Raw genomic sequence first — 23,329 nt, 5'->3', positions numbered from 1 at the left:
AAGAAGAGCTACAGACTAACCCTTATGATTTGAGTTTTGGTGAAATTCCCCATGTTTTTACTGGTTTATTAAAGACCAACCTTAAATGAGTGGATTAATATTTTTGCAAGTGCACCTTCTTAGTAATCAGGTAAACCTTGGAAAAACATTTCTTTCCACTTAAAACAAAAAAGATCACAAAGAAAGCATTGACCAATTTCTCACAAAAGCTGCCCTTGACTAAAATCTTTATTGAGTATTATCATATTATCATATTCATTACTCCATCGTCATGGATTGGCAGACTTGGTATCAGTTTTCTCCCAAATTGATCTCAGTGCAATCACAATAAAAATTCCAACAGGGACGTGCATGTGTGTAAGAGAATAACAAGCTGACTTTAACATGTGTATGAAATACAGGAAGCCAAAAATTACTGATAGTCTTTAAAAGGAAGAGCAAAGCCGGGAGACTTCCACTGCCAGATATCAACACTTACTGTAAAGCTAACAAAATTATGACAGTGTGGTTCTGCAGCAAGTATAAACAAATAAGTCACAGAACAGAATGGAGTTCCAGAAACAGCTACACCTATATGTCACCTGATACATAATGGCCCCATTCATGACAAAATGACACTGCAGAGCAGAGGGAAAAGTATGATCTTTTCAATAAATGACACTAGTTCAATCAGGTATCCATAAAAAAAAAAAGTGTATCTTGACCCTTTATTTGCACTATACACAAAAATACACACACAAATCAACTCAAAATGGATTATAAACTTAAACATCAGACCTGAAACTGAAAAACTCCTAGAAGAAACTTGGGTGAAAGATGTTTTAAATAGGACCCAGAAAGCACTAGCAATAAAGGAATACTTGAAAGTTTTGACTACATTAAAATTACAAACTTCGTCAAAAGATATTATTAAGAAAACGAAAAAGCAAAGAACAGAGTGGGAGAAGATTTTTTTTCAGCATATCAAACTTACAAAAAGTTCATATGCAAATCAATAAATTAATGATAAAAAATAATAAGCCAACTCAATAGCAAAACGTACAAGAGACTTACACGGGTACTTCCCAAAAGAAAATATACAAATGGCCAATAAGTATATTAAAGATACTTGAGGTCCCTGAGTGGCTCAGTCAGTTGAGCGACCAACTCTTGATTTCAACTCAGGTCATGACCCAGGGTTGTGGGATGGAGCTCCATGTCATGGTCCATGCTGAGTGTGGAGCCTGCTTAAAATTCTCTCTCTCTCTCTCTCTCTCTCTGTCTCTGTCTCTCTCTCTCTCTCTCTCTCTCTCTCTCTCTCAGCACATGGGTGGCCCAGTCAGTTGGGCATCCAATTTTTGATTTCAGTTTAGGTCACGACTTCACAGTTCATAGAATCAAGCCCTGTGTCCAGCTCTGTGCTGACAGCTCCCAAGCATGGCTTGAGATTCTTTCTCTCCCTTTCTCTCTGCTTCTCTCTCTATGTGTCTCTCTCAAAAATAAACAAATAAAACATTTAAAAAAACACTCTCTCTGTCCCTCTGGCCCTCTCCCCCACTCCCAGTCTCACACTCTGTCTCTAAAATTAAAATATATATGGTTTTTTAATTTTAATTTTTTACTTTTTAAAATTTACATCCAAATTAGTATATAGTGCAACAATGATTTCAGGAGTAGACTCCTTAGAAAACATATATGTTTTAAAGATATTTAACCTCATTAGTCATCAGGGAAGTGCAAAAAAAAAAAAAAAAGCCAAAAACCAAAACAGAAAACAATTAAAATGAGAAACTGCTTCATACTACTGGAATGGCTAAAATGAAAAAAGCTGATGAAATCAAGTGTTGACAAGGATATGGATAATTAGAACTCTCATAAACTGTTGGTAGACAAATAATTTAGTAGTATCGAATAAATTTGGAAATAAGTATACCCTATGGCCAACAAAAAGAAATTTGCATATATGTCCACCAAAGTAGATGTACAAAAATATTCTTAGCAACACTATTTGTAATAGCGTAAATTTGGAAAACAATGCAGTCTCATCAACATTTGAGTGGACAAATACATTGAAGACAACAGAAGACAATGGAAGACAACAGAATAAAAAAATTGTCACTATATGCAACAATATGGAAACTATCACAAGCATAAGGTTTAATAAAGGAAGCCACAAAAGAGTCACATGCTGTATGGTTCCATTTATATAAAGCTCAAAAAGTGGCAAAGCTAATTATGGTGTTAGAAGTTAAGTTAGTGGTTACCTTGATGGGGGTAGTGACTGAGGCAGTAGGAGAAGGACTTCTGAGGAGTTAGTAATACTGTTTCTTCATCTGATGCTGGATATATGGGTCTGTTAGCTTTGTGAAATTTTAATGCTGTAAGTTTATGAGTTATTTGCATTTCTGTATTATGTTATACTTTAATAAGAAGTTTATTTTTAGAAAAGTCATTATCTTATCTGCACATAATTCAAGTTTTATGGAAGAAAGCTTGGCAATATCGACGAAATTTTTAATATATTTATAGCCTTTAATCAAGCAATTTCATGTTTAGGATATTGTCCTACTAAAAGATTTGAACAGAGGCACAGAAATATGTTCATTGCCCCCATTGGTCATCCCCTTTTATTGGCACACTATCATCTCCCAGCTTTCATGGCAGCACATTCTTTTCATTTTCCCCGAGCCAGCTGGCAATTCGTGGTCTTCTTTGCTGGTTCTGCCTCCTCTTGCACCCCTCTGAGTGCTGGAGGACCCCACAAGCTCTGTCCTGGGCATTATCCTTTCTGTCTAAGCTCCTTCCCCTTATGACCTCTTTCATTCTAAAGGCTGTAAGTGACATCTAGATGCCAGTCGCTTTCAATTTTATTTACCTACTCCCTATCTCTTCCCTAAGCTTTAGGTTTATTATATATCCAACATGCAACTTGTCCTTTCTTTCAAACATTTTTTATGTTTATTTATTTATTTTGAGAGAGAGAGGGAGAGCATGTGCATACAAGCAGAGAAGGGGCAGAGAGAGAGAGGGAGAGAGAGAATTCCAAGCAGGCTCAGCACTGCCAACCCTGGACTGGATCTCACGGACAATGAGATCATGACCTGAGCCAAAATCAAGAGTCAGATGCTTAACTGACAAAGCCACCCAGGTGCCCCTCAACTTGCTATTTCTACTTGTCTATCTAATAGATTTAATGTACTCAAAAGGGCATTCTTCATGCTTAGCTTGGTCAGACTTATTTTTGCCCAGTCTTCTCCATCTCAGTAAATGGCGCCTTCATCTTCCTAGTTGTTTAGGACCCAGATCTAGGAGTCACCCATTCCACATCCTCTTTTCTTTACCGTCCATTCAATTCTTCACCAAGATGATCATTTTACTTGAATTTGTTCACTTCTCTTCATCCCCAATGCCATCATTGGAGTCATTAAATTCTAGTTAGGTGATTTAAATAGGCCCTTAGCTGGTTTCTTTAATTCAATTCTTCCCTTTTAATAATTCATTTTTTTTAGTCAGACTAACCTTTTAAATCATAAACCAGATGATGCTACTCCCTTCCTTGAGAGCTTATATGACTTCCCAATGCTTTTAGATGAAAATCTAGACTCTTCCCCACAATGTCCTATAAGGTTCTGTATTTTCCAGTTCCTGCCTGACATGATATACTTATTATCTCCAGTTTTCCCCTTGCCATCTGTACTCCAGTGCCACTGGCTTCCCTTGTGTCCCTTAATCACCTCAACCAACTTCTGTCCCCTGCACCTTTCTATTTGCTTTTCCCTTTGCTTACAATGGTCTTGCTCTGCAGATAGCCAGCTCATTCTCATCCTTGAAGCCTCTGCTCGAAAGTTTGCTGCTCAGAGAAATCTTCCCTGACCACCCTGTTTAAGACAGCCTTACCAGTTACTCATTGTCTCATTCTTTTATTTCCTTCACTGCATTTATCATTAACTGAATTGTTTTAAATATATATTCATTTACAATTTGTAATCATTTTATTTATTTACATATCTTCCTTACTAAAATGTAAACTGAATGAGGGCAACATCCATGTGTGTTTGCCTTATTCAGTAACACCTAATATAGTTGCTGGAAATAGTAGACAGTCAGAAAGTTTTTTGTTGAATTAAGAAGGTTTCTCCTGGTCACTGTTCTCATCTGGTAGTGATTTTGCCCCCACCCCCCCAGGAGGTATTTGACAATGACTCAATACATTTCTACTTGCACAACTTGGGGAGTGGGGGGTGTTGCTACTGGCATCTAGTCGGGGATGCTGTTAAGCATTCTGCAATGCGCAGGACAGCTCCCACAAAAAGAGATTTATTTGGCTGCCAGTAGTGCTGAGGTAGAGAAACTTGTATGAGGGGAGGCAGTGTATCTATCTCTTACTATTTGGTGTCTGCTTGGAGACTTGAACTATGTAAAGTCATGGTTCAGCTTCAGACCTTTACTTTCTTAAAACTGCCCACCTTGAGCAACCATCATGAGTGATAGTAATTGACATATTTACCACCAACTGTTAGAATAGGCAGGATTTTCTTAACTTAGTCTGAGCAATTTTTAGTAGTTTTCTGCATAGTTCAGACTGAGACATATTTCTAAAATATTTTAGGAGGTATTTGCTTTGTGACTGCCCTTCTGCTTCTCTTCTCTAGTGGATAATTAGAAGGATTTATTCTCTGGAGATGTCAAGTAGGCACCTTTCTCATTACCTAAATTCACTTTGAGAAAAATAAATCAGTATTCAGATGAAAGTGCAGGAAGTGTCTAAGGGAGCTGTTTCAATCCACAGAAAATAATTTCTACTATGTATAATCAAAAAGATGCTGAAGAATTCCTTACTTCCTCTCTTTGTAATAGCCTCCTTGCATCCCCAAAACTGTGTTCAGACAGAATTTATAACTTCCTTAATTTATAGTGCAAAGAAGAACCTTTACACCCCAGTATTTTTTTTTTCAATCAGGGCAGGCCAAGTTCTAGGGTCATGTGAGGTAGGGGATCATATGTTTCCCAGGACAGAGTGAAGATATCAGTCTGAGTAGAAATAATGTTATCATCTATCTTTTAGAAGGCTCCAGTGAAAGAAAACCAAATAAGTGTCAGGGAATAGCACATTCTAGAAGTTGCTGCATAAAGAGAAGAGGGTGGGGAATAAGCCTACAATGGTGTTTCTTCAATTCAAAGCCATGTCTTTTTAGTTGAGAAGGGGCACGTCATAGAAAGACTCCTGCAATATGTGAGTGTCACACCCCTCCCCATCTTAAGCATGACCAGGAAGGAGAGAGGGCCAGAAGTTCTCTCTCAGATGAAATTACATTTAGAGCCCTTATCTCAGTCATTTCAGGTTGCTATAATAAAGTACATTGACTGAGTGGCTTATAAACAACAGAAATTTATTTTTCACAGTCTGGAGGCTGCGAAGTCTAAGATCAAGGTGCCAGCATGGACAAATTCTGGTGGGAGCCCTCTTTCTGGTTTAGAACCAAGGGCTTTGTGCTGTGTCCTTGAATGGCAGAAAGGACCTCTGTAAAGTCTCTTTTATAAGAACACTAATTCCATTTGTGAGCGCTCCACCCTTATGACCTAAGCAAGTTCTCAAAGCCTCACCTCCTAATACCATCATCTTTAGGGGTTAGAATTTCAACATATATATATTTAGGGGGGGATATCGTATCCCCCCATTCAGACCATAGCACATGCCTACTCTTTCTTGTCTCCCCTACCAGTGTTTTCTAAATTCACCTTCCAAATAAACTACCAGCACTGAATCCTTGAAAATCAGGTTCTATTTCTGGAAGGATCCAGACTAAAACAGACCTGGAAAAAAATACATAAGAATCCTGCCTCCCAAGCCAATAGGTTGTAGCTCCAAAGTCTGAGGAATATGAGACAAGAAAAAAGATGTTTGATCCAGAGAAGTCATGGAAAAGGGGAATGACTGGCATAAAGCTGTACAGTGGGATAATGGAAAGAGATGAGGAGGAGGGAACTAGAAGGACTGGGGAATCTAGAAAAACTGGGGAGAAAAGCTATGCCAAATGGGGTGTATATAAAGCTGAGGGCCATGGTAGGAGCAGTATAAACTCTGTCTCTGCTTTCCTGGTGGGGTCTTCAGTAAACTTGACATTGCTCACTAAGGAACTTAGTGGAAATGGAATATATTTGCAGATGGTCAGAGGTGCTGAGTGCTATCTAATGGTGGATGTGATATGCCCACAGAAATCACCTGTAGGGACAGCTAGACATGTGACTTACATTTTTATCATTCACAACACCTAGCTCAGAGCTAAGGCACACAATAGCTTCAATGAACAATAAGAATACTTAATCTTCCTGAACAACTGCATAAATAATGTACTGTTCCGTCTTCTGACATCGCTTAATAATCAGTGATAATAATTTCTGCGCTCTTTGGTTCAAATTGCTTCAGCTTCAAAGCATATCTATCATATCCATTTATTTCTTCATTCATTCTACCCCAGGTAAGTACACACACGCGCGCGCGCACACACACACACACACACACACACACCCCAAGAGACAATACACCACAGCTCTTCCAATACAGTTGCTTGAATACTCACAGAATTCAGTTTTGGTGCCGCTCAGGAAAGCCCAAGGGAATAGAACTCATTTAATCATTCAAAAAATATTTATATAACAAATATTGTAAGTTATTAGTGGAAACTCAAAGATGAAAAAATAGAGTTCTTATCTTCAAAGAGATCTCAGTCTGAATTATGCTTGTTATTCTCTCTACAATACACCCCTTTCAGTGTCAACCATTGGTGAGTCATTCCATGAAAATGCCTACATCTCATTCAGTTCTGCTCTTTGAGGGCAGACTTGATGTGCCATTGGTGTATCATGTTGTATTTCTTTAAAGAAAACTCTTGAATGTACTTCTCTTTATTCTAGGAAGATAGGAGTACATTCCAAAATGTAAGCACATGTATTATTATCTTTCTCATCCCCAGGCTTACTTTTAACCATCCACTTCCCTTGATATTCTGTCCAAAAAGCAAAACAAAGTTTCTGGACATTCTGTTAGAAGGGGAAAAAAACCATTGAGAAACACACAGGTCCATTTATTTAGAAATCACAGCCAATGTGTGTTGCTGGCTATGACATGTAAGGCAGTTACAGGTCAAAATGGAACTGAGAACTCTATGCAGGGGTAGAGGAAGAGAGATGGAAAGCAAAAGGGGATGGAGACAGTCTTGAAGTACAATGTGAAGGCTTTGTGAAAATCTATAGGCTTTCTCTTTAAAAAGGTAATTTTACAATTTAATTTATTACTGGCTTTGGAGACTGTCAGTGTCATTCTTTGGAAATTGCCCATTTGAACACCTCAGAAAATCTGATGGATAAAATGAAAAGTAGAGAAGGGAAAATAGTAAAGAGGCTTAAGTTGTAAGTTACAAATCTAGTGATTCTGACTTTAACCTTCAAAGAGAAAGAAAAATAGTTTCTGGCTTGAAAAAGAACAATTATGCACTCCTCCTTGTTTTCAAGCTCAATTCTCCTATAAGCCCTTAAAAGATAAATCCAACTATAAATCACCTTGGAAAATGGACTTAGAATCTGAGGAGAACTGCATTGTTTGCTTTTTGCTTCTTTCTATACTTGATTTGTGTTTAAAGAAGAATTATTTGACTCTAACAAATTCATCTAATGGATTTCAAAGTATATCTCACTAATGTCCTATGATTTTTTTTCACCACTATATTTAACTACTAGTTGTTTCTTTTGGCAAAAAATATATGAAATATAAATTTTTATTTTATGTATATATACGGGCAAGCCAATGAGTATTAAAGAAGATACTTAGTTCTTCACCTCATTGGATTGGATGCCCAAAGTGGCCTTCCTTCTCTATCTCTCTCTCTAATTTGATTCTTTTTAATGCCATTAAAACACACACACACATACACATACACATACACATACACATACACATACACATACACATACACACACACACACACACACACATGACATTGTCCCAGACCTTGAAGGAGTTTACATTCTTATTAAAGAGATAATATTTTAGGGGCACCTGGGTGGCTCAGTTGGTTAGGCATCCGACTTCGGCTCAGGCCATGATCTCATTGTCTGTGGGTTCGAGTTCCACATCGGGCTCTGTGCTGACAGCTCAGAGCCTGGAGCCTGCTTTGGATTCTGTGTCTCCCTCTCTCTCTCTGCCCCTCCCCTGCTTGTGCTCTGTCTCTCTCTCTCTCTCTATCAAAAATAAATAAACATTAAAAAATTTTTAAAAACAAAGAGATAATATTTTACTTACATGTAACAAATGGAAAACAATCTGAGGCTCTTTATGTTTGTTTTATATTTTAAGAACCACAGGAATTCAGAGAAGGGCAGGATCATCACTATAGGTTATAGGAGTTTGTCAAAGGCCAATTAATCCAATGTTCATTTGCAAAATGATTGCTGGAGGATGGTGAGATTGAAGCTGGGCATCAGTGAGATACTTAAGGAATTAAACATGTGCTGACTGCAGAGGTGTGGGGGTGGGTGGAGAGGTATAGGACAGGTTAGGCTGTGGTTGGATTAGACAAGTCCAAAGAATGAAACATGATCAGAGAGAGGGAAGGTGGACCTGGTGACAAAGGGACTTGAAGGAGTGACATGACAGAACAATTTTCCTTGCTGTATCTATAGCAAGTAGTAACTTGTGTCTTCAAAGAAGCCATTAGTACAGTTTCTATTGACGTGTGTGATTAAATCAGCAAAATCTCTCTAGTGTTGGATGAACAAAATCTGACTTTCTCCAACTAGAAGATAAAAACTTTCCTGAGGTTTAAATAGACACTGAGGTGAGAAATCCAGTCATTGTTACAGCTATGACTAAGGGATGAGTTTTTTTCCCCAAAGATCATAATATATATTAAACAATATAACATCATTTTCAGGCATCTTAAGTATACGAAGAGCCAGAATTTCCAGTCCTTCCATAGGAAACTAAAATATGTATACAAGAAGAATTTCTGAAAACTACAGGCCCAGACAAATGCTTTCTTTCACTGCTTTCTAAGCTGACATAAAATTAATGAAACTTTGGCTAAGGATGGGAAACCTGTTATATACAAGAAATTAATTAGGTTGTATTGCAGAATCAGATGATCGATTTGACTATTCTTGTTACCCAAACCAGTTTTCCTTGATTATGGAGAAATGTGAAGGTGGAAAATCCAACTAAATGAACATTCAAAGATATTTTAGAATTTCTCAGTATTTATTTTTATCTCAGGTTTCCCCCGTTTATGAACCTAAGATCATGAAACTTAATTATTAATTTAAATCTATATGAGATTTGTAACTTCATTAAAAAAATATACTGCTTATTTGTTAAAGGGAAATAGCAAGAAGCATCCTCACTTAAGCCAAGAAGCCAACTTCTTCCTAAAGTGCTAGATGATAAATATTTTCGACTTGCAACTACACGGCTCCCCTATTGTAGAGTCAACACAGTCATAGACAAAGCAGAAAAAAATAAGCATGGCTGTGCTATAATAAAAGTTCATAAAACAGGTAGCTGTCCCAGAGTTGTGGCCTGCCTACCCCTCATCTAAATGATGTTGCCACCATTAAAGAAATTGCTAAGCTTCTTCCAAGTTAAGCACTAGGATAAGCCTTCTCACAGCTACTTATACTTGGGTTGGTGTTGGTACATGGAAATGGAGAGAAAGAAGTTATTGAGATAAACAACTGCTATTTATCAATAAATAATATTATGTGCCCCTCTTAAATTTTTCTCATTTTAATTTTTAATTCTTAAATATGTCAAACTGGTAGATAGGTAAGAAAATAATATAACTGACATCATCATACTTACCACGCAGATTTGACAATAGTTAATGTTTTCATACTTGCTTGAGATCATTGTAAAAGAAATAAAATGTTACAGATAAAGTTAAATGCTTATCCCAACCCTATTCTCCCTGTTCCCATGCCAAGAGGTTAATTCTTCCTTTGTAGGTAATGTCTTTTCTCTCTGGTTGCTTTTAGGATTTTCTTATTGTCTTTGATGTTCTGAAAGCTGTGGATTTGTATCTTTTAGCAAATCTGAAAAATTATCAAGGAATATTTCTTTAAATGTAATATCTTCACCATTTTGTTTTTCCTTCTTCTGGAATTTCTATTTCAACATATGTTGTATCTTCTGTCCTCCATTTTTCTTACTTCTGCCTCGTACTTTTTCTTTATCTTTCTGTGCAGCGACCGGGGTAATTTCCTTAGGTCAGCTTTCCAGTTCGCTAATTCCCTCTTAAACTGATTAATCTTTATGTCAATTGAATTTTTAATTTCAAGAATTTTTTTTCATTTCTGAAGATATATATTTCTTTTTCACATCTGGCATATATTTTTAGAGTGTCATATTCTTTGAGATTTATCTCTATTCCTTCTCCTATTTTACTCTAATAATTTTGTTTTATAGATTATTTCAGATTTTTTTATTATAGTGTTTGAGTGAAGGGAAAGAAGTTTGTGTAATCCTCATGTATGTCTTCTATATTTTCCCTCATGGCTTGTTATTTATTTGGGTGTGAGAACTCATTATAACAGAAAAGTGTTCTTTTCTTTGTGTGTTTTGTTCAGTTTTCATGTTGGAGTCCATGCACTTACAGAAATGCTACTCTGGAGTGGTTTTGTGTTTGTTTTTGCTAGGTGCTCCAGGGATTCTGGAGCAAAACCAAACTGAGATTGGTTTTCTTAATTTCTCAGATTAGGCATGAGTTGTTTTGTTTTGTTTTCTCCTCAGAATCCCAAAGACAAGTTTCCTTCTTGCTTTCTTGTGCCATTAAGTAGAATTGTTCTAATCCCCCTTTCACTGAGAAAATAACCATCCCATTATCCCAGCTTTGTGATGGGTGTGATGCTTTAGCTCCCCCATCTTGCTGGAGCCCAAAGGCATGTCTTCTGTACCTATATGGGCATTAAAGCACTTTTAGGTATACCTGAAGACTTCAACCTGGGGCACTTTTTCTTTTGGTTGCTGGAATACCAGGTCCTGAATTTACCACTCTGATTTTAAGTATTCCCATTATTTCTGTCATATTCTTGCTTTTGAACTCCCGTATGTAATTAAACATAATACTATTGTATACATGCATCATTTCTATGTATTTGTAATTAAACAACAAATATCTGACTTATTTATTTTGTCACATTGCTTGGACCACTCTTCAAGACATCATGGTATCATTCCAAAGATTTGTATATTTATGATGTATTTTTTAATTACAAATTTTTTAATTACAAATTTCATAGAATTTGTCAATTTGGGTTGAGTCTGAACAAAAAGTCTGTTAGTTATTTAACAATAAAGGGATCATTTGAAAAATTCTTGAGCTTAGGTACTATTCCCCATCAGTACATAATATAGAGTATTAATGGTGTTATCCATTCAACTCTTCAAAAAAAAAATCTGATTGATTTAACAATTTTTTCTTGATACATAATTGAAATGTTTACCATTATTCCAAAAGAAAGCTGGCACACTCCATGTTGCAAGTATATTTGGAAATTAATTTTTGCATTGTAGGAAAATGCATGGCACTACACATTCACAAATTATACCCACACTGCCAGAAATCCAAATATTTAATGTTACTTGGAAACAGATTTTGAATATTATATCTATAGTTGTGCTAATTCTGCCCCAAATAATGATGAGCATTGCAGCTAACTTTCTGCTTAAGTACATATTTAGGTGCTTCTTTCCAGTGACTGGACCCTATATGATGTATATACTGTGAACACATAAAAGTTAAAGGCTGGTGGTCCTTAATATCTTCTCCTCATTATCATCCTACAAAATAGAATTTTTAGGAAGTGCTTCTGAATTCAACTGTCCTCATATGGTTGGGACTGTGCCTAGGGAGGCACCATGTGCTGAAACGCTGAGCCTAAATGAATGTTGATGCTACTGTCTTCCTGGAGGATATAACAGAAAAATGTCTCTTCCTCCCATCCCCTGCAAAGAGTTTATAGCATTTAGTAAATATCACAAGTGTAAGCATTTCAAACTGGAAATTTATTTTTTTTTCAATATATGAAGTTTATTGTCAAATTGGTTTCCATACAACACCCAGTGCTCATCCCAAAAGGTGCCCTCCTCAATACCCATCACCCACCCTCCCTTTCCTCCCACCCCCCATCAACCCTCAGTTTGTTCTCAGTCAAACTGGAAATTTAAAAAATCATGCAACAGCTAGAATCAGTTGGTTAATATAGGTAGGCACTCATGTTTGCCTGATTGTGGCATGGACAAAGTAGACAATCAATCTGAGTCAGTCAAGCCAATAGCTAGCTTTTATAGTGAACAGACTGACCCAATCCTCATGTGTTCAAATTTGTTTCCAACCCTTATCCCATCAGCTTCTACCTTTCTTCTGATCTCATCCTTTTGTGTTTTCTTGATTATTGGAATACCCCCTTCAGAAATCCAGATTTTGGTCTGTTCTACACACTTACAGAAAAAGTGGTAGCTCTTTTATCATGTCTTTTGTAGTCACTGGGTGAGGCCCAATTTTTCCATTTTGATCTAATTAGCATTTCTTCCTCTTAGAGTCGCTTTAAGAGTGAATTTTCTTCTTTATTTCTCATAAAACCTAGTCTAACTTAGGGTGTGCATTGGGAGGAGGGGAAGTAGAGTAACAGATCTCTGGCTTAGGGAAAAATACTTTTTTTTTCCCTATGATTTTTCTCAGGTGATCTTTAGTTCCTTCTACTGAAATGTTATCTTATCTGATACCATAAAGGGTTTCAAGCTCTACAATGCTAAGAGGTTACAAATGCGAGTAATTTATCAATTTTAAATGCATTAGAGTTATTTCTTAATCTTGTCTTTTCTGCTTTTCAAGTGCTTCCTGATGCATTTCCTACAAGTGAACTTTCCCATTTCTCTTAATAGCCCAAACTCAAGCCACAGCTCTATCTCTATAAAAGATGGCACTGACCTATTTCCCTTTTTGCATACAAAAAGGTTTGAGCTTGACCTTAACATGAAGAGTAGGTAATAAACTGTGCTATAAGCTGGATATTTTGAGGTACTTTATAAAATAGGTTATTTACCAAGTAGTGATGGATAACTGTAGAATGACCTTACCAAACTATCAGCATCTATATTTAGATGTAGTTACCTAATATCTCCTAAGTCCTGAGAAGTACACAGCAAAATAAAAGAAAGTACAACCTTTCTGCAACCTATCAAGATCAGTAGACATATATAAATGTATGTATCACTTTTCCTGGTAAGAGGGAATTTCAATTCAAAGATCAAAGGGTCACTTCTTATTCATCATAGATTTCTTCTAGTCATCTTCCTTCTGAGGTTGGCAAAGTCACCCACATTAATGGTTACACCTTTTCAAATGTGCAACTTATAAATCAAAGGAACCAAAATGGATCATGAATATATATTTGAAGACAGTGAAAACTGCAAAGCAAGAAAAGTCACTTGAAACTTAAATAAGAAGAATAAAAATGATATACATGGATCTGGGCATTCTGGCCACTTGAGTTTATGCTTTTTCAAGCCCAGGAAGAGAATGTGTCAGACCAGAATTACATTTAACACTTGATCAGGGGAGAACTAACCACAGGAAATGAAAACATCTTCACTGTCACCTGCAATTTAGAGGAAGTGTTAGCGTTATAACTGTCCTCAGAAAGATGGACCATTAAGCAAGTGTTATCAGTGGTGGAATATCTGTGGATCAGGGCAGTATATCTTCAATAAGAGAATTTCACTAAGCAGGAAAATCTTAACCCTTGAAAATATGATTCATGGCTTTCAAAAAAATATTAAGTCCACTTTAACTCTTATATTGGATTGTATGTAGGACATATTTTTTCAACTTCATCCAAGCCTAGTCTTTTTTTTTTTTAACTAATAATGTTTCAGAGTGTCAATGCAATATTTCCTACACATTTAAAATGAAATTTGAGGTAGCAACTCTATTCTTTAAAACTTCGGTATATTTTTGTAACTTGTCACCTCTAGCACAATATGGAAGGCACATACATAATAGATGCTTCATAAATAATTTGTGATTATTTTGTGACCAATTGTTCATTGTCATAGAACAAATTAATGTCAAAACTGGGCATTCCATCTCACAGTTCCGTATTTTTGTTAGACTCTGAGATCACCAATTAAAATAATTTGATTGTGAAAAAGCAAATTGTATTAACCTAGAGTTTATTTGAGAATTTTGTGTCTTGATATTTAGTAAAAGTTTTTAAAATCTAAAAATCAACATCTTTCAACTAGAAATAAATGTAGCCCTAAATAACTTAGGTATTACCATTCAAATGAGGAATTTTTACAAACACTTTTATCATGACTTACTTTAATGAATGAATCTTCACTAGGTAGGAGTAATGGGACATTCTGACATCCGTTGATTGCTATTGCTATTTTCTCAATGAACTCTGAAATATGAGTATTAAATTGGTTATAGTAGAATGCAAGGGATTGGGATTTTAGTCAAAGACAAAGATTTATGTGTAATCAGGGACAAGATCAAACTAAGACATCTTTTCCAGCATTAACCACTGTAACTGCATTGAAACCTTCAGGAATACTTGACATGTATAAATCAAGGAACCATTATATGCCGATAGTATTTAAAACAAAATAAGATCATATCACTCCCCTGCCTAAAATCTGCTGATGGTTTTCCAAAGGACTTAGTATAAATTCCAAACTCTCCCATAGCCATGCACTCTAGTTTCTGCCTTCATCTGTTACCATCCTTCTCTGCTCTCAGGAGGCCTCAGCTATTTGCTCTTCAAACATGCCACACGCATGTAGACTTAGGACTTTGCACTAGCTCTTCCCAGAATTCCCTTCTTTGCATCTTGCCTCTTTCCTATTTCTTAGATATCAGCTCAAAGACCACCTCCTCAGAGATCCCTTCCCAAACTACCCAGGCTGAGCACACACACACACACACACACACCACTCTATTGCATTATTGGGTTTTATCATGATAACTTACATTTTTCAGAGACTATCTGTGTTTACTCTAATAATCTACCTGTGGTAGTTGCCTCTGGGGCCACATGTACCATTTCCTTGGCCCACCTTGATTTCGGCTGCAGCTGTGATAGACAATTCCCTGAAAGCTCAGATTTACTTCCCTACAGCAACCCTTCTCACCCTACTCCACTTCTTTTTCAGCTTTTCTGCTTTCTTTGATCCCATAAGCCCCAGCACAAGTACAGCCAGTGGGAGGTGGAAGTCAGTGAATAAATGCTCCAGTCTCCACCCAGTCTTCAGGTGGGCCAGGATTTCTCAAGGGATTTTGACAGAAATCAAATCCTTGTTCCCACAGAAGCAACCTCAACTATTGGTTGTTTCTTTTATCTCATTTCACACTCTTCTCCTGCGGACCCCTGTTTCCTGGGATCACCTCCAAATTTACCATTAGTAATCAGTACTCAAGACTTTGTGTCATGCCCTTTTATGAGGGGGACTTTAATTAAGACATCTCCTATAGGATATAAGATCCATTAGAGCTATTAGAGCTTATCTTTTTTTTTTTTTGTATTTTGTTTTATTTACAATACCTAAAAGGAATTGGCATGTGGTGAATGCTATATATATTTATAATTTAAAGAATTGTAAGCAACAGTAGAGGCTATGGGTGAGTTTAGGGAGGGAATGGTATTCAAAAGAAAGGGATGATCAGAGAAAAAAATGCAGAAAGTTTAGGATGGTACAAGCATGAACAATACCAAGCAAATGTAGAGAAGATGTAAAATATACACATAAATTGCTGGAAAAATCTAAGACGTTCAATCATATGCAAGAAGATTTAGTATTAGAAAACTCTGGCAGTCCTCTCTGGTGTTGATCATCTTGTCAGAGAACTCAAGCAGTGTTCTTATTTTAACTGTCTCAGTAGTGAAATTTTCATTTTTTGGAATTTCAAAGCTTGATTCATGTGATTAAAAGATGATGTTAAACCCAAATATTTAATTTGCTAACTAGGCCTTTTTGAAAAACAGGGGTGCAAGGACATCTTGCTTTCAGCTATGCAAGAGGAACTGGTACCAGGCATGTCCTGCCATAAACAATGAAGACAGTTTATATGAGGCAAGCGTTCTAAGGAACTGGACACAGGGACCACAGGATTGTGAACTTTGAGAGAAAGAACACACATAAGTTGAGTCCCATGCTTGCTCTGGCTTTCTGCCTAGAGACACCAGCTGGCATAGGCCACAGAGTCAAAGCAGAGAGGGGAGTTTTGCTGAGTGGAAAAGGCGGAGATCAGATTAAGGGTGGCTGAAGGGACAGGAACTGGCAAGAAAAGGGTACCTAATAAGAGAACCTATATGGGGAGGGCTGGCCAGAGAAGCTCATGCATGATGACAGCTGAAAGACCCCAGAAACCATGAATGTTGGGTACTGTTGGAGCTCCACTCCAGCTACAGTGGAGAGATCTCATGGAATACCTGAGATGTTCAGTTTAACCCCTAAAAAGGCCAAACCTTACAGACATGCACCATACTCTAGAGTAAGAGCCACACCTTAGGAGTAAGACAAAACTAAAATAGATCCAAACTAACAAAGAATAACATTAAGCTTGACAGACTCAAAAGGATCCACAAGTAATTTAATTGGTTGCTGGAATAAAACTCAATACTCTTGAAGAAAGACAGTACACTCTGGAGTTCCTACAATGTGTCATATATAATGTCCAACATCCAATAAAAAAGTAATGTTCTAAAAATAAAATTATGCTGATAAACCTCTAACAAGACAGATTAAGAAAAAGCAAAAAACCCAAATTACCAATAGGAGGAATAAAACGGGAGATAACTTAGAGATCCCACTGATGTTAGAAAGGTTATTGGGGAGCTTTATAAACAAACTCATCCTAATACATTTGTCAACTTACGTAAATGAAAAAATTTTTAAATAACACAACTTACAAAGATGGACATAAGAAGAAACAAAGTCAAAATTATTTCTATAATAGTACTAGAAACTTCTTAGCCTTTTCCACTTTTAGTCTCTCACAAGTAGACTTTTCCATAGGCTACATAATGCATGATATTGCAATAGACTGAACATGGAAGCAGATGTGTGAAGTAGGGGGAGTCTGTTAAGCTATACATTAAACAGACTAGTGAAAATGTAAAACAATGTTTCTCTCCCCCCAAAGTGTTTTTGAAAGTATTTTTCATAAAAATATGTTATTATAATTTATTATTTTGGAATAAGCTCATAAAACTTTTTTTTTTAATTTTGAATGCAGCTTCTAGATATATGTAACTCACATAAACAAAAGCTCTTTGGGGACTCGGGGATTTTTAGAAATTTAAATATATTTGAAGGCAAAATGTTTGCAAACCATCAATTTAATAAATCTGACACAAGCTCTTTCATACAAGAGAGGTGTAGGGAAACTTCCCAATTTGTTTTATAAGGTCAGAATAACACTGATATCAAAACCTAATAAGTAATTACAAGAAATCTACAAACTAATATCCCTTATGAACACACATGTATTAACCTTTGTAAAACATCTGCAAATTAAATACAGTAATAATTTTAAAAGATAATACATCATGATCAAGTGGACTTTAATCCAGGAATGCAAGGTTGGTATAACATTTGACAATCAGTCAGTGTAATTTACCACATATACAGAAAAAATATGACTATGAAACATATGATCATTTTAATAAACATGAAAAGAAGACATTTTTAAAAATTCAACATCCATTCCTAGTAAAAGCTCAGAAAACTGGGAATTGAAAGGAATTTCATCAATCTGATAAAAGGCATCTACAAAAAAGCTACACTTAACATTATATGCAATGATAAAAGAATTGAACATTTCTTCCTTAATATCAGAAACGATGTAAGAGTATCTTCTCTCACCATTTCTATCCAGCTTTGTACTGGAGCTCTTAGAGTGTTTAACAGACTAAATGAAAAAAAAAATAGTACTGTAGTACTTTGTTATTAGTTTATTAGTTGCCTATTGATGGTTTACAGCTAAGCTCATCCCCAGAAATTGCATTCAGTTGAAGAGTTACTTCCCCACTTAAGTTTATGTTCCTGCTCAGAAAGCAGCCTACTTCCAAGGGCTGGATGGTGTGACAGTACAAGCCCTGTCCCCACGTTTCCATTTGGAATTCTCCATCTCAAAGTGGTTTGAATGTCACTAGTTTAAGCGAATCCTAAAATGGAATTTTGAAGCTGGGCCACCCACCCGCAGAATGGTCATGAATAGCCCAGTACTAATCATAGATGAAGTATGGATGTACCTTGGCATCCTGCAGCAGTGCAATTCTACTTCTGGTTGTAAATTGCAATGTGATACTATTAGAAAGGAATGCACTGGGCAGGGAGCAAGGGTATAATATTTTAGGCATTTGAGAGGTTGGAGGGAAGTAGTAATTATAAGGACAATAGGGTTTGATGGATGTTGCTGTAGACTATTAATGCACTGCAGAAAGAGAATGAATGGTTGAGTGCCATTAATCACTAATTTAAAAAACGGAAGGCCTACTTGGAAGCATGTAAAAAGACTCTTATTTTCCTGCACCGGAGATCAGAAATGTTGAGGAACAGGCCAGGACGGAATTATAGAGAACACTGACTTCTCAGCCCAGACAGGACTGTTTTGTTAAGCTCATGGAATTATTGTTGAGAAGGAGTGGAACTTTGAGACTTGGAATACAACATTCAGCTCAATATACTCAAGCACCTTGGATCCCTAGGTTCCCCAAACTCTCTGGGTCTGCAAAAGGGGATCCTCCATCTTATTAGAGGTTGGTGCTCTGTACTTGGCTCTGGGCAATGCAAGAGCCTCTCTTTTGTAAGATAAGATACTTTGCCTCCCCAGTTACTTCCCATCTTCTCTCCTGGTTCAGAGGCTAATAACTAGGGTTATTAGCAACATAACCCAGCTAAGAAAGTGTTGAATCCACTAAGAAAGGAGGGAGACAATATTTTGAAGTGACTGCAACATTTAGCCCAGATGTACCAGCATGAACATGGAGAGTATGAATGGGACTGGTCCTAAATGTGTTGGATCAAGGGAGACAATATAAATTTTGAAAAGGAAGAGTTTATTGACATGGGAGCACTTTCTCATGATACAGTATTTGACATCTTGGCAAGATCCTGGAAGACAGTGCTATTATAGGTCAGCTCTTAGAAGCTTAAAAAAAGTGATGTAGGACATTAAGTAATATAGAAATGCCAGAACTACTTTGGCAGATGGTGGGGAAGGGATCAAAAGGCTTAGAGAAGTAGGCATGCTAAAATGGAAATACTCTATTTCGGGCCATGAAACTGCCATCTGACTGCTAGGTCAGAGGAAGACACTCCATTTACCTAAAGAGATACCAGCATCATTGAGAAAGTCAGTGGTAGCTACTCTCTGTTGGCCAGGCCTAACCAAGGAAATAATGTTATAGAAATAGAATTCTTGATATCAGCAGGGAAGATAGGATTCAGAAAAAATAAAGCCAAGATAGTGGCATTTAAACTTCAGAAACAAAGTGGGCATAATTATTGTAGTGACAATTATGGAAATATTTAATAGAATATGGTGCACCAAAGGGTGAGATAGATAGCCAGGCAATAAGGATATTGCTCAAGCCTATACCTACACTGTCCAATACAATAACCACTAGTCACATGGCTATTTGAATTTAAATCTATTAAACTTAAATAAAATTAAAAAATTAGTTCCTCATTTCACTATCCACATTTTAAGTATCAATGACTGCATGTGGTTAATGAGCCATATTGGACGGTATAGATATAAAACATTTTTTGATGTTTACTTATTTTTGAGAGAGAGAGAGAGGGAGAGAGAGAAAGATAGAGTGTTAGCAAGGGAGGGGCAGAGAGAGAGGGAGACACAGAATCCGAAGCAGGGTCCAGGCTTTGAGCTGTCAGCACAGAGCCTGACGCAGGTCGAACCCACCAACTGCAAGATCATGATTCAAGCAGAAGTAGGACGCTTAACCAACTGAGCCACCCAGGTGCCCCTAGATATAAAACATTTTTAACAGCTAAGATAGCTCTTCCAATTTTTTTTAACATTACAATTCCTTTCCTGATCTTAGCCAGCTTTAGATCCAGATTCTATTGAGTAAAGGAGGGATTATGTCTCTGGAAGGAAGGGCTCAGCAACATCAAAACAACGTATAAAATAATGATTTCCCTAATTCTTTCCCAGAGGACCATTTCCTCCAGTAACTGTATTAGGGAAAGGGGGATAATCATACATTCCTGACATTTTCAAGTTATGAGACACAGAGTTTTAGTTGACAGCAATACTCCGCACTCAAAGCATCATCATAGTCCTGTTATACTGAAGACACGTGGGTGAGAAATAGGAACCATGATCCAGGTCTGGGTCGCAGTGGATCTTCTGGGTCCACAGGCCTCTGTCCTAGCCTGTATAATTGAAATGAGGACCTTTGGTAGTTGACTGAACACCATGTTAATTCCTTGGTTTGTTGAGTATGAACTATACTAGTGCAGGAAGCCAAGAGGAAATCACTGAAGCTACCAAACTAGTAAATTTATATATATATATATATATATATATATATATATATATATATATATGGATATATCTATCTATCTATCTATCTATCATCTATCACAGGGATAATGGCAGACATCAGTGTCACATTAAAGACTTAACTAATTCAGGAGCATGCAGTAGTCCCATTCTACTTCCATTTAGCTCAGCAATCTTGCCCCTACCCAAATCAGATGAATCCTGGAGGATAAGAGTGGATTAAACAAACTTCATCAAGTAATAGCCTCAATTGCGGTTGCTGTACTAGATAAAGTTACTTTCTAGAAAAGGTTACTATGGACTCATGTACATTTCATGGAACCATTGGTTTGGCAAATACATATTTTTCCATTCCTATCAGAAGGAAGACCAGAAACAGTTGGCATTCTTGTAAGGTGGACAACAGTATTCTTCACAGACTTTCTCCAGGGCTATTTTAACTCTCCTGCCATCTGTCATATTATAGTACTAAAGGTTCTGGACCATCTGGACTTTCTGCAGAATATCACGTTGATTTACTATGTGGATTATATCACATTAATCAGACCAAATGAACGAGAAGTGGCAAGTATATTGGAGGCCATGGTAATTCCCATGTGCTGCAAATGATTGATTATAAACTTTATATGATTTCAAGTGACCACCACTTTGACCACCACATCGATGACATTTTTAGGGCTCCTGTGGTTTGTGGTATATTATGACATTCTTTCCAAAGTAGAGAACAAATTATTGTATCTTGTGTCTAGTACCACTAAGAAGAAAGTGTGACACCTACTAGCCCTCTCAGATGTCTGGAGGCAGCATATTCTATGCTTGAGACTACTCCTCCAACTCAACTCAGTGACTTGGAAAATTAGTAGCTTTGAATGGGGCTCACAGAAAAACAAAAACAAAAACAAAAACAAAAACAAAAACAAAAAATTCCTGCAGTAGGTTTAGGCTGCAGTGCAAGCAAATCATATATTACTGGAATTGTCTGTTATGGGAAAAAGCATCATGAAGAGTTTATGGCAAGACCCCTATTGAGAATCACAGATGTAGACACTTATATGTCTAAAGTTATCCCATATACAGTAGGTAAGTTTATATCATTACAAAAATAGTTCCTTGCATGTTATTGATTGGGGTTTGCTAGAAATGGGACACTTGATCCTGAAATATTGAGTGACTACATAGTCAGAACTACCCACCCTGTGCTGGGTTCTGTCAGAGTCTCCAAGTCATTAGATGGGGTAGGTCCCACAGTAATCCATTGTGGAGGCAAGTGGAACATTGGCATTGAGCACAAGTAGAATCAGTGCAGCACATGTTAGCTGCACAAACATTTGGGACAGGTCATGATGTCATATTGTCATTTTCCCCTCTGCTCACACCTCTAACTATTTTGGGGATTCCTTATGACCAGCAGACAAATGAAGAAAAACACCAAGCTTGGTTTGTAAGTAGATCAGCTTGGTATATAGATATAAACCAAAGGTGAACAAGAGCTCAACTTCAGCTCTATTCAAGATGAGGGGTGGACAGCAATGAAGGGAAATCTTCCCAGTGGGCAAAGTTTGGGTAGTGAACCTGGACAATTTCTTTGTGAGAAAGGAGAAGTGGCCAAGGTAAGAATATGTATAAACTGATGTGCCAACGTGAATGTCTTGTTTAGTTTGTCAATTGCTGGAAACTAGGAAGGTTAGAAACTTGGGGATAAGGAAGTCTGGGAAAGAGACTTGTGTATAGACTTCTGAAAGTGGGTATAAGGTATAAAGATCTTTGTATCAAGTACATGAGCCCCCACTTACCAAGGCCAATATAGCCCCTGCCACTATAGAATATCCACCTTTCAGCAACAGAAACCAGTACTGAGCCCCTGATATAACACTATCTCTTGAGAAGACTGAACAGCCACTTGGCAGCAAATTGATATTCCTAGATTTGCCCTTCTTATATGCAGGCCCTCAGCCAGCACCAGTATCCAAAGGGTTACAACTGTTATTCCTTATTATATGAAGTCAGTGGATCCAAGCTCTATAAGAGGTAGACTATATAGCTTGCTGAAATATTCACACCCTGAGAAGCCTTTTACATGGAAATCTCCATTTCAGAGTCAGTTTCCTAAGGAACATAATCTAATAATATACCATCAAATTAATTTAAGATGATAAAAAAACCAATATAAATGCTAACACGGTATCATTTCTTTAAAAAAAAAGCATAAAATATCTCTGTGACTATGGGGTAGGCAAAGATGTATTAGGACACAAGCACTAACCATATGAAAAGGTAAGCCAAAGATTTGGAGGATATCTCTGAAATGCAGGTATCTATCCAAGGGTCTATATCCAGAATATATAAATCTGGAATATATAACAATAAACTTTATAAATTTTAATTTGTGGGTTGTAAAAATATCTTCATGTTCTACAAATATTTGACCAGTCTTTTTTTTTTCACATTACATTGACAGACATACACTCTCATGACCCCAATTAGTAGCAGGTATAGCAGTATAGTTTTTAAATGATAAGCTCTAATCCAAAAACTGTTTTGATATGTTTATGCAATGTATTATGGACTATTTCAGGAATGGGAGAACAAATCATCAGAATTTTATGTTTTAAGATTATTATCAAAATTTATATTTTTAAAATTAGGGGCAAGAGAGGATGACTCCAGCATGCACTATGACATTCATGCACTATGACTATGACATTCAAATTTTCATGTGGAAAATGCTTAGATAATTAGAGGTTGATTGTACTACATATCAC

The sequence above is a fragment of the Lynx rufus genome, unplaced genomic scaffold, assembly GCF_022079265.1.
Source record: "Lynx rufus isolate CCGP_SWC_20201006 ecotype Redwood Valley unplaced genomic scaffold, mLynRuf1.p SCAF_2, whole genome shotgun sequence".
NCBI lineage: Eukaryota > Metazoa > Chordata > Mammalia > Carnivora > Felidae > Lynx > Lynx rufus.
Note: the sequence above shows the minus strand (reverse complement) of the source record.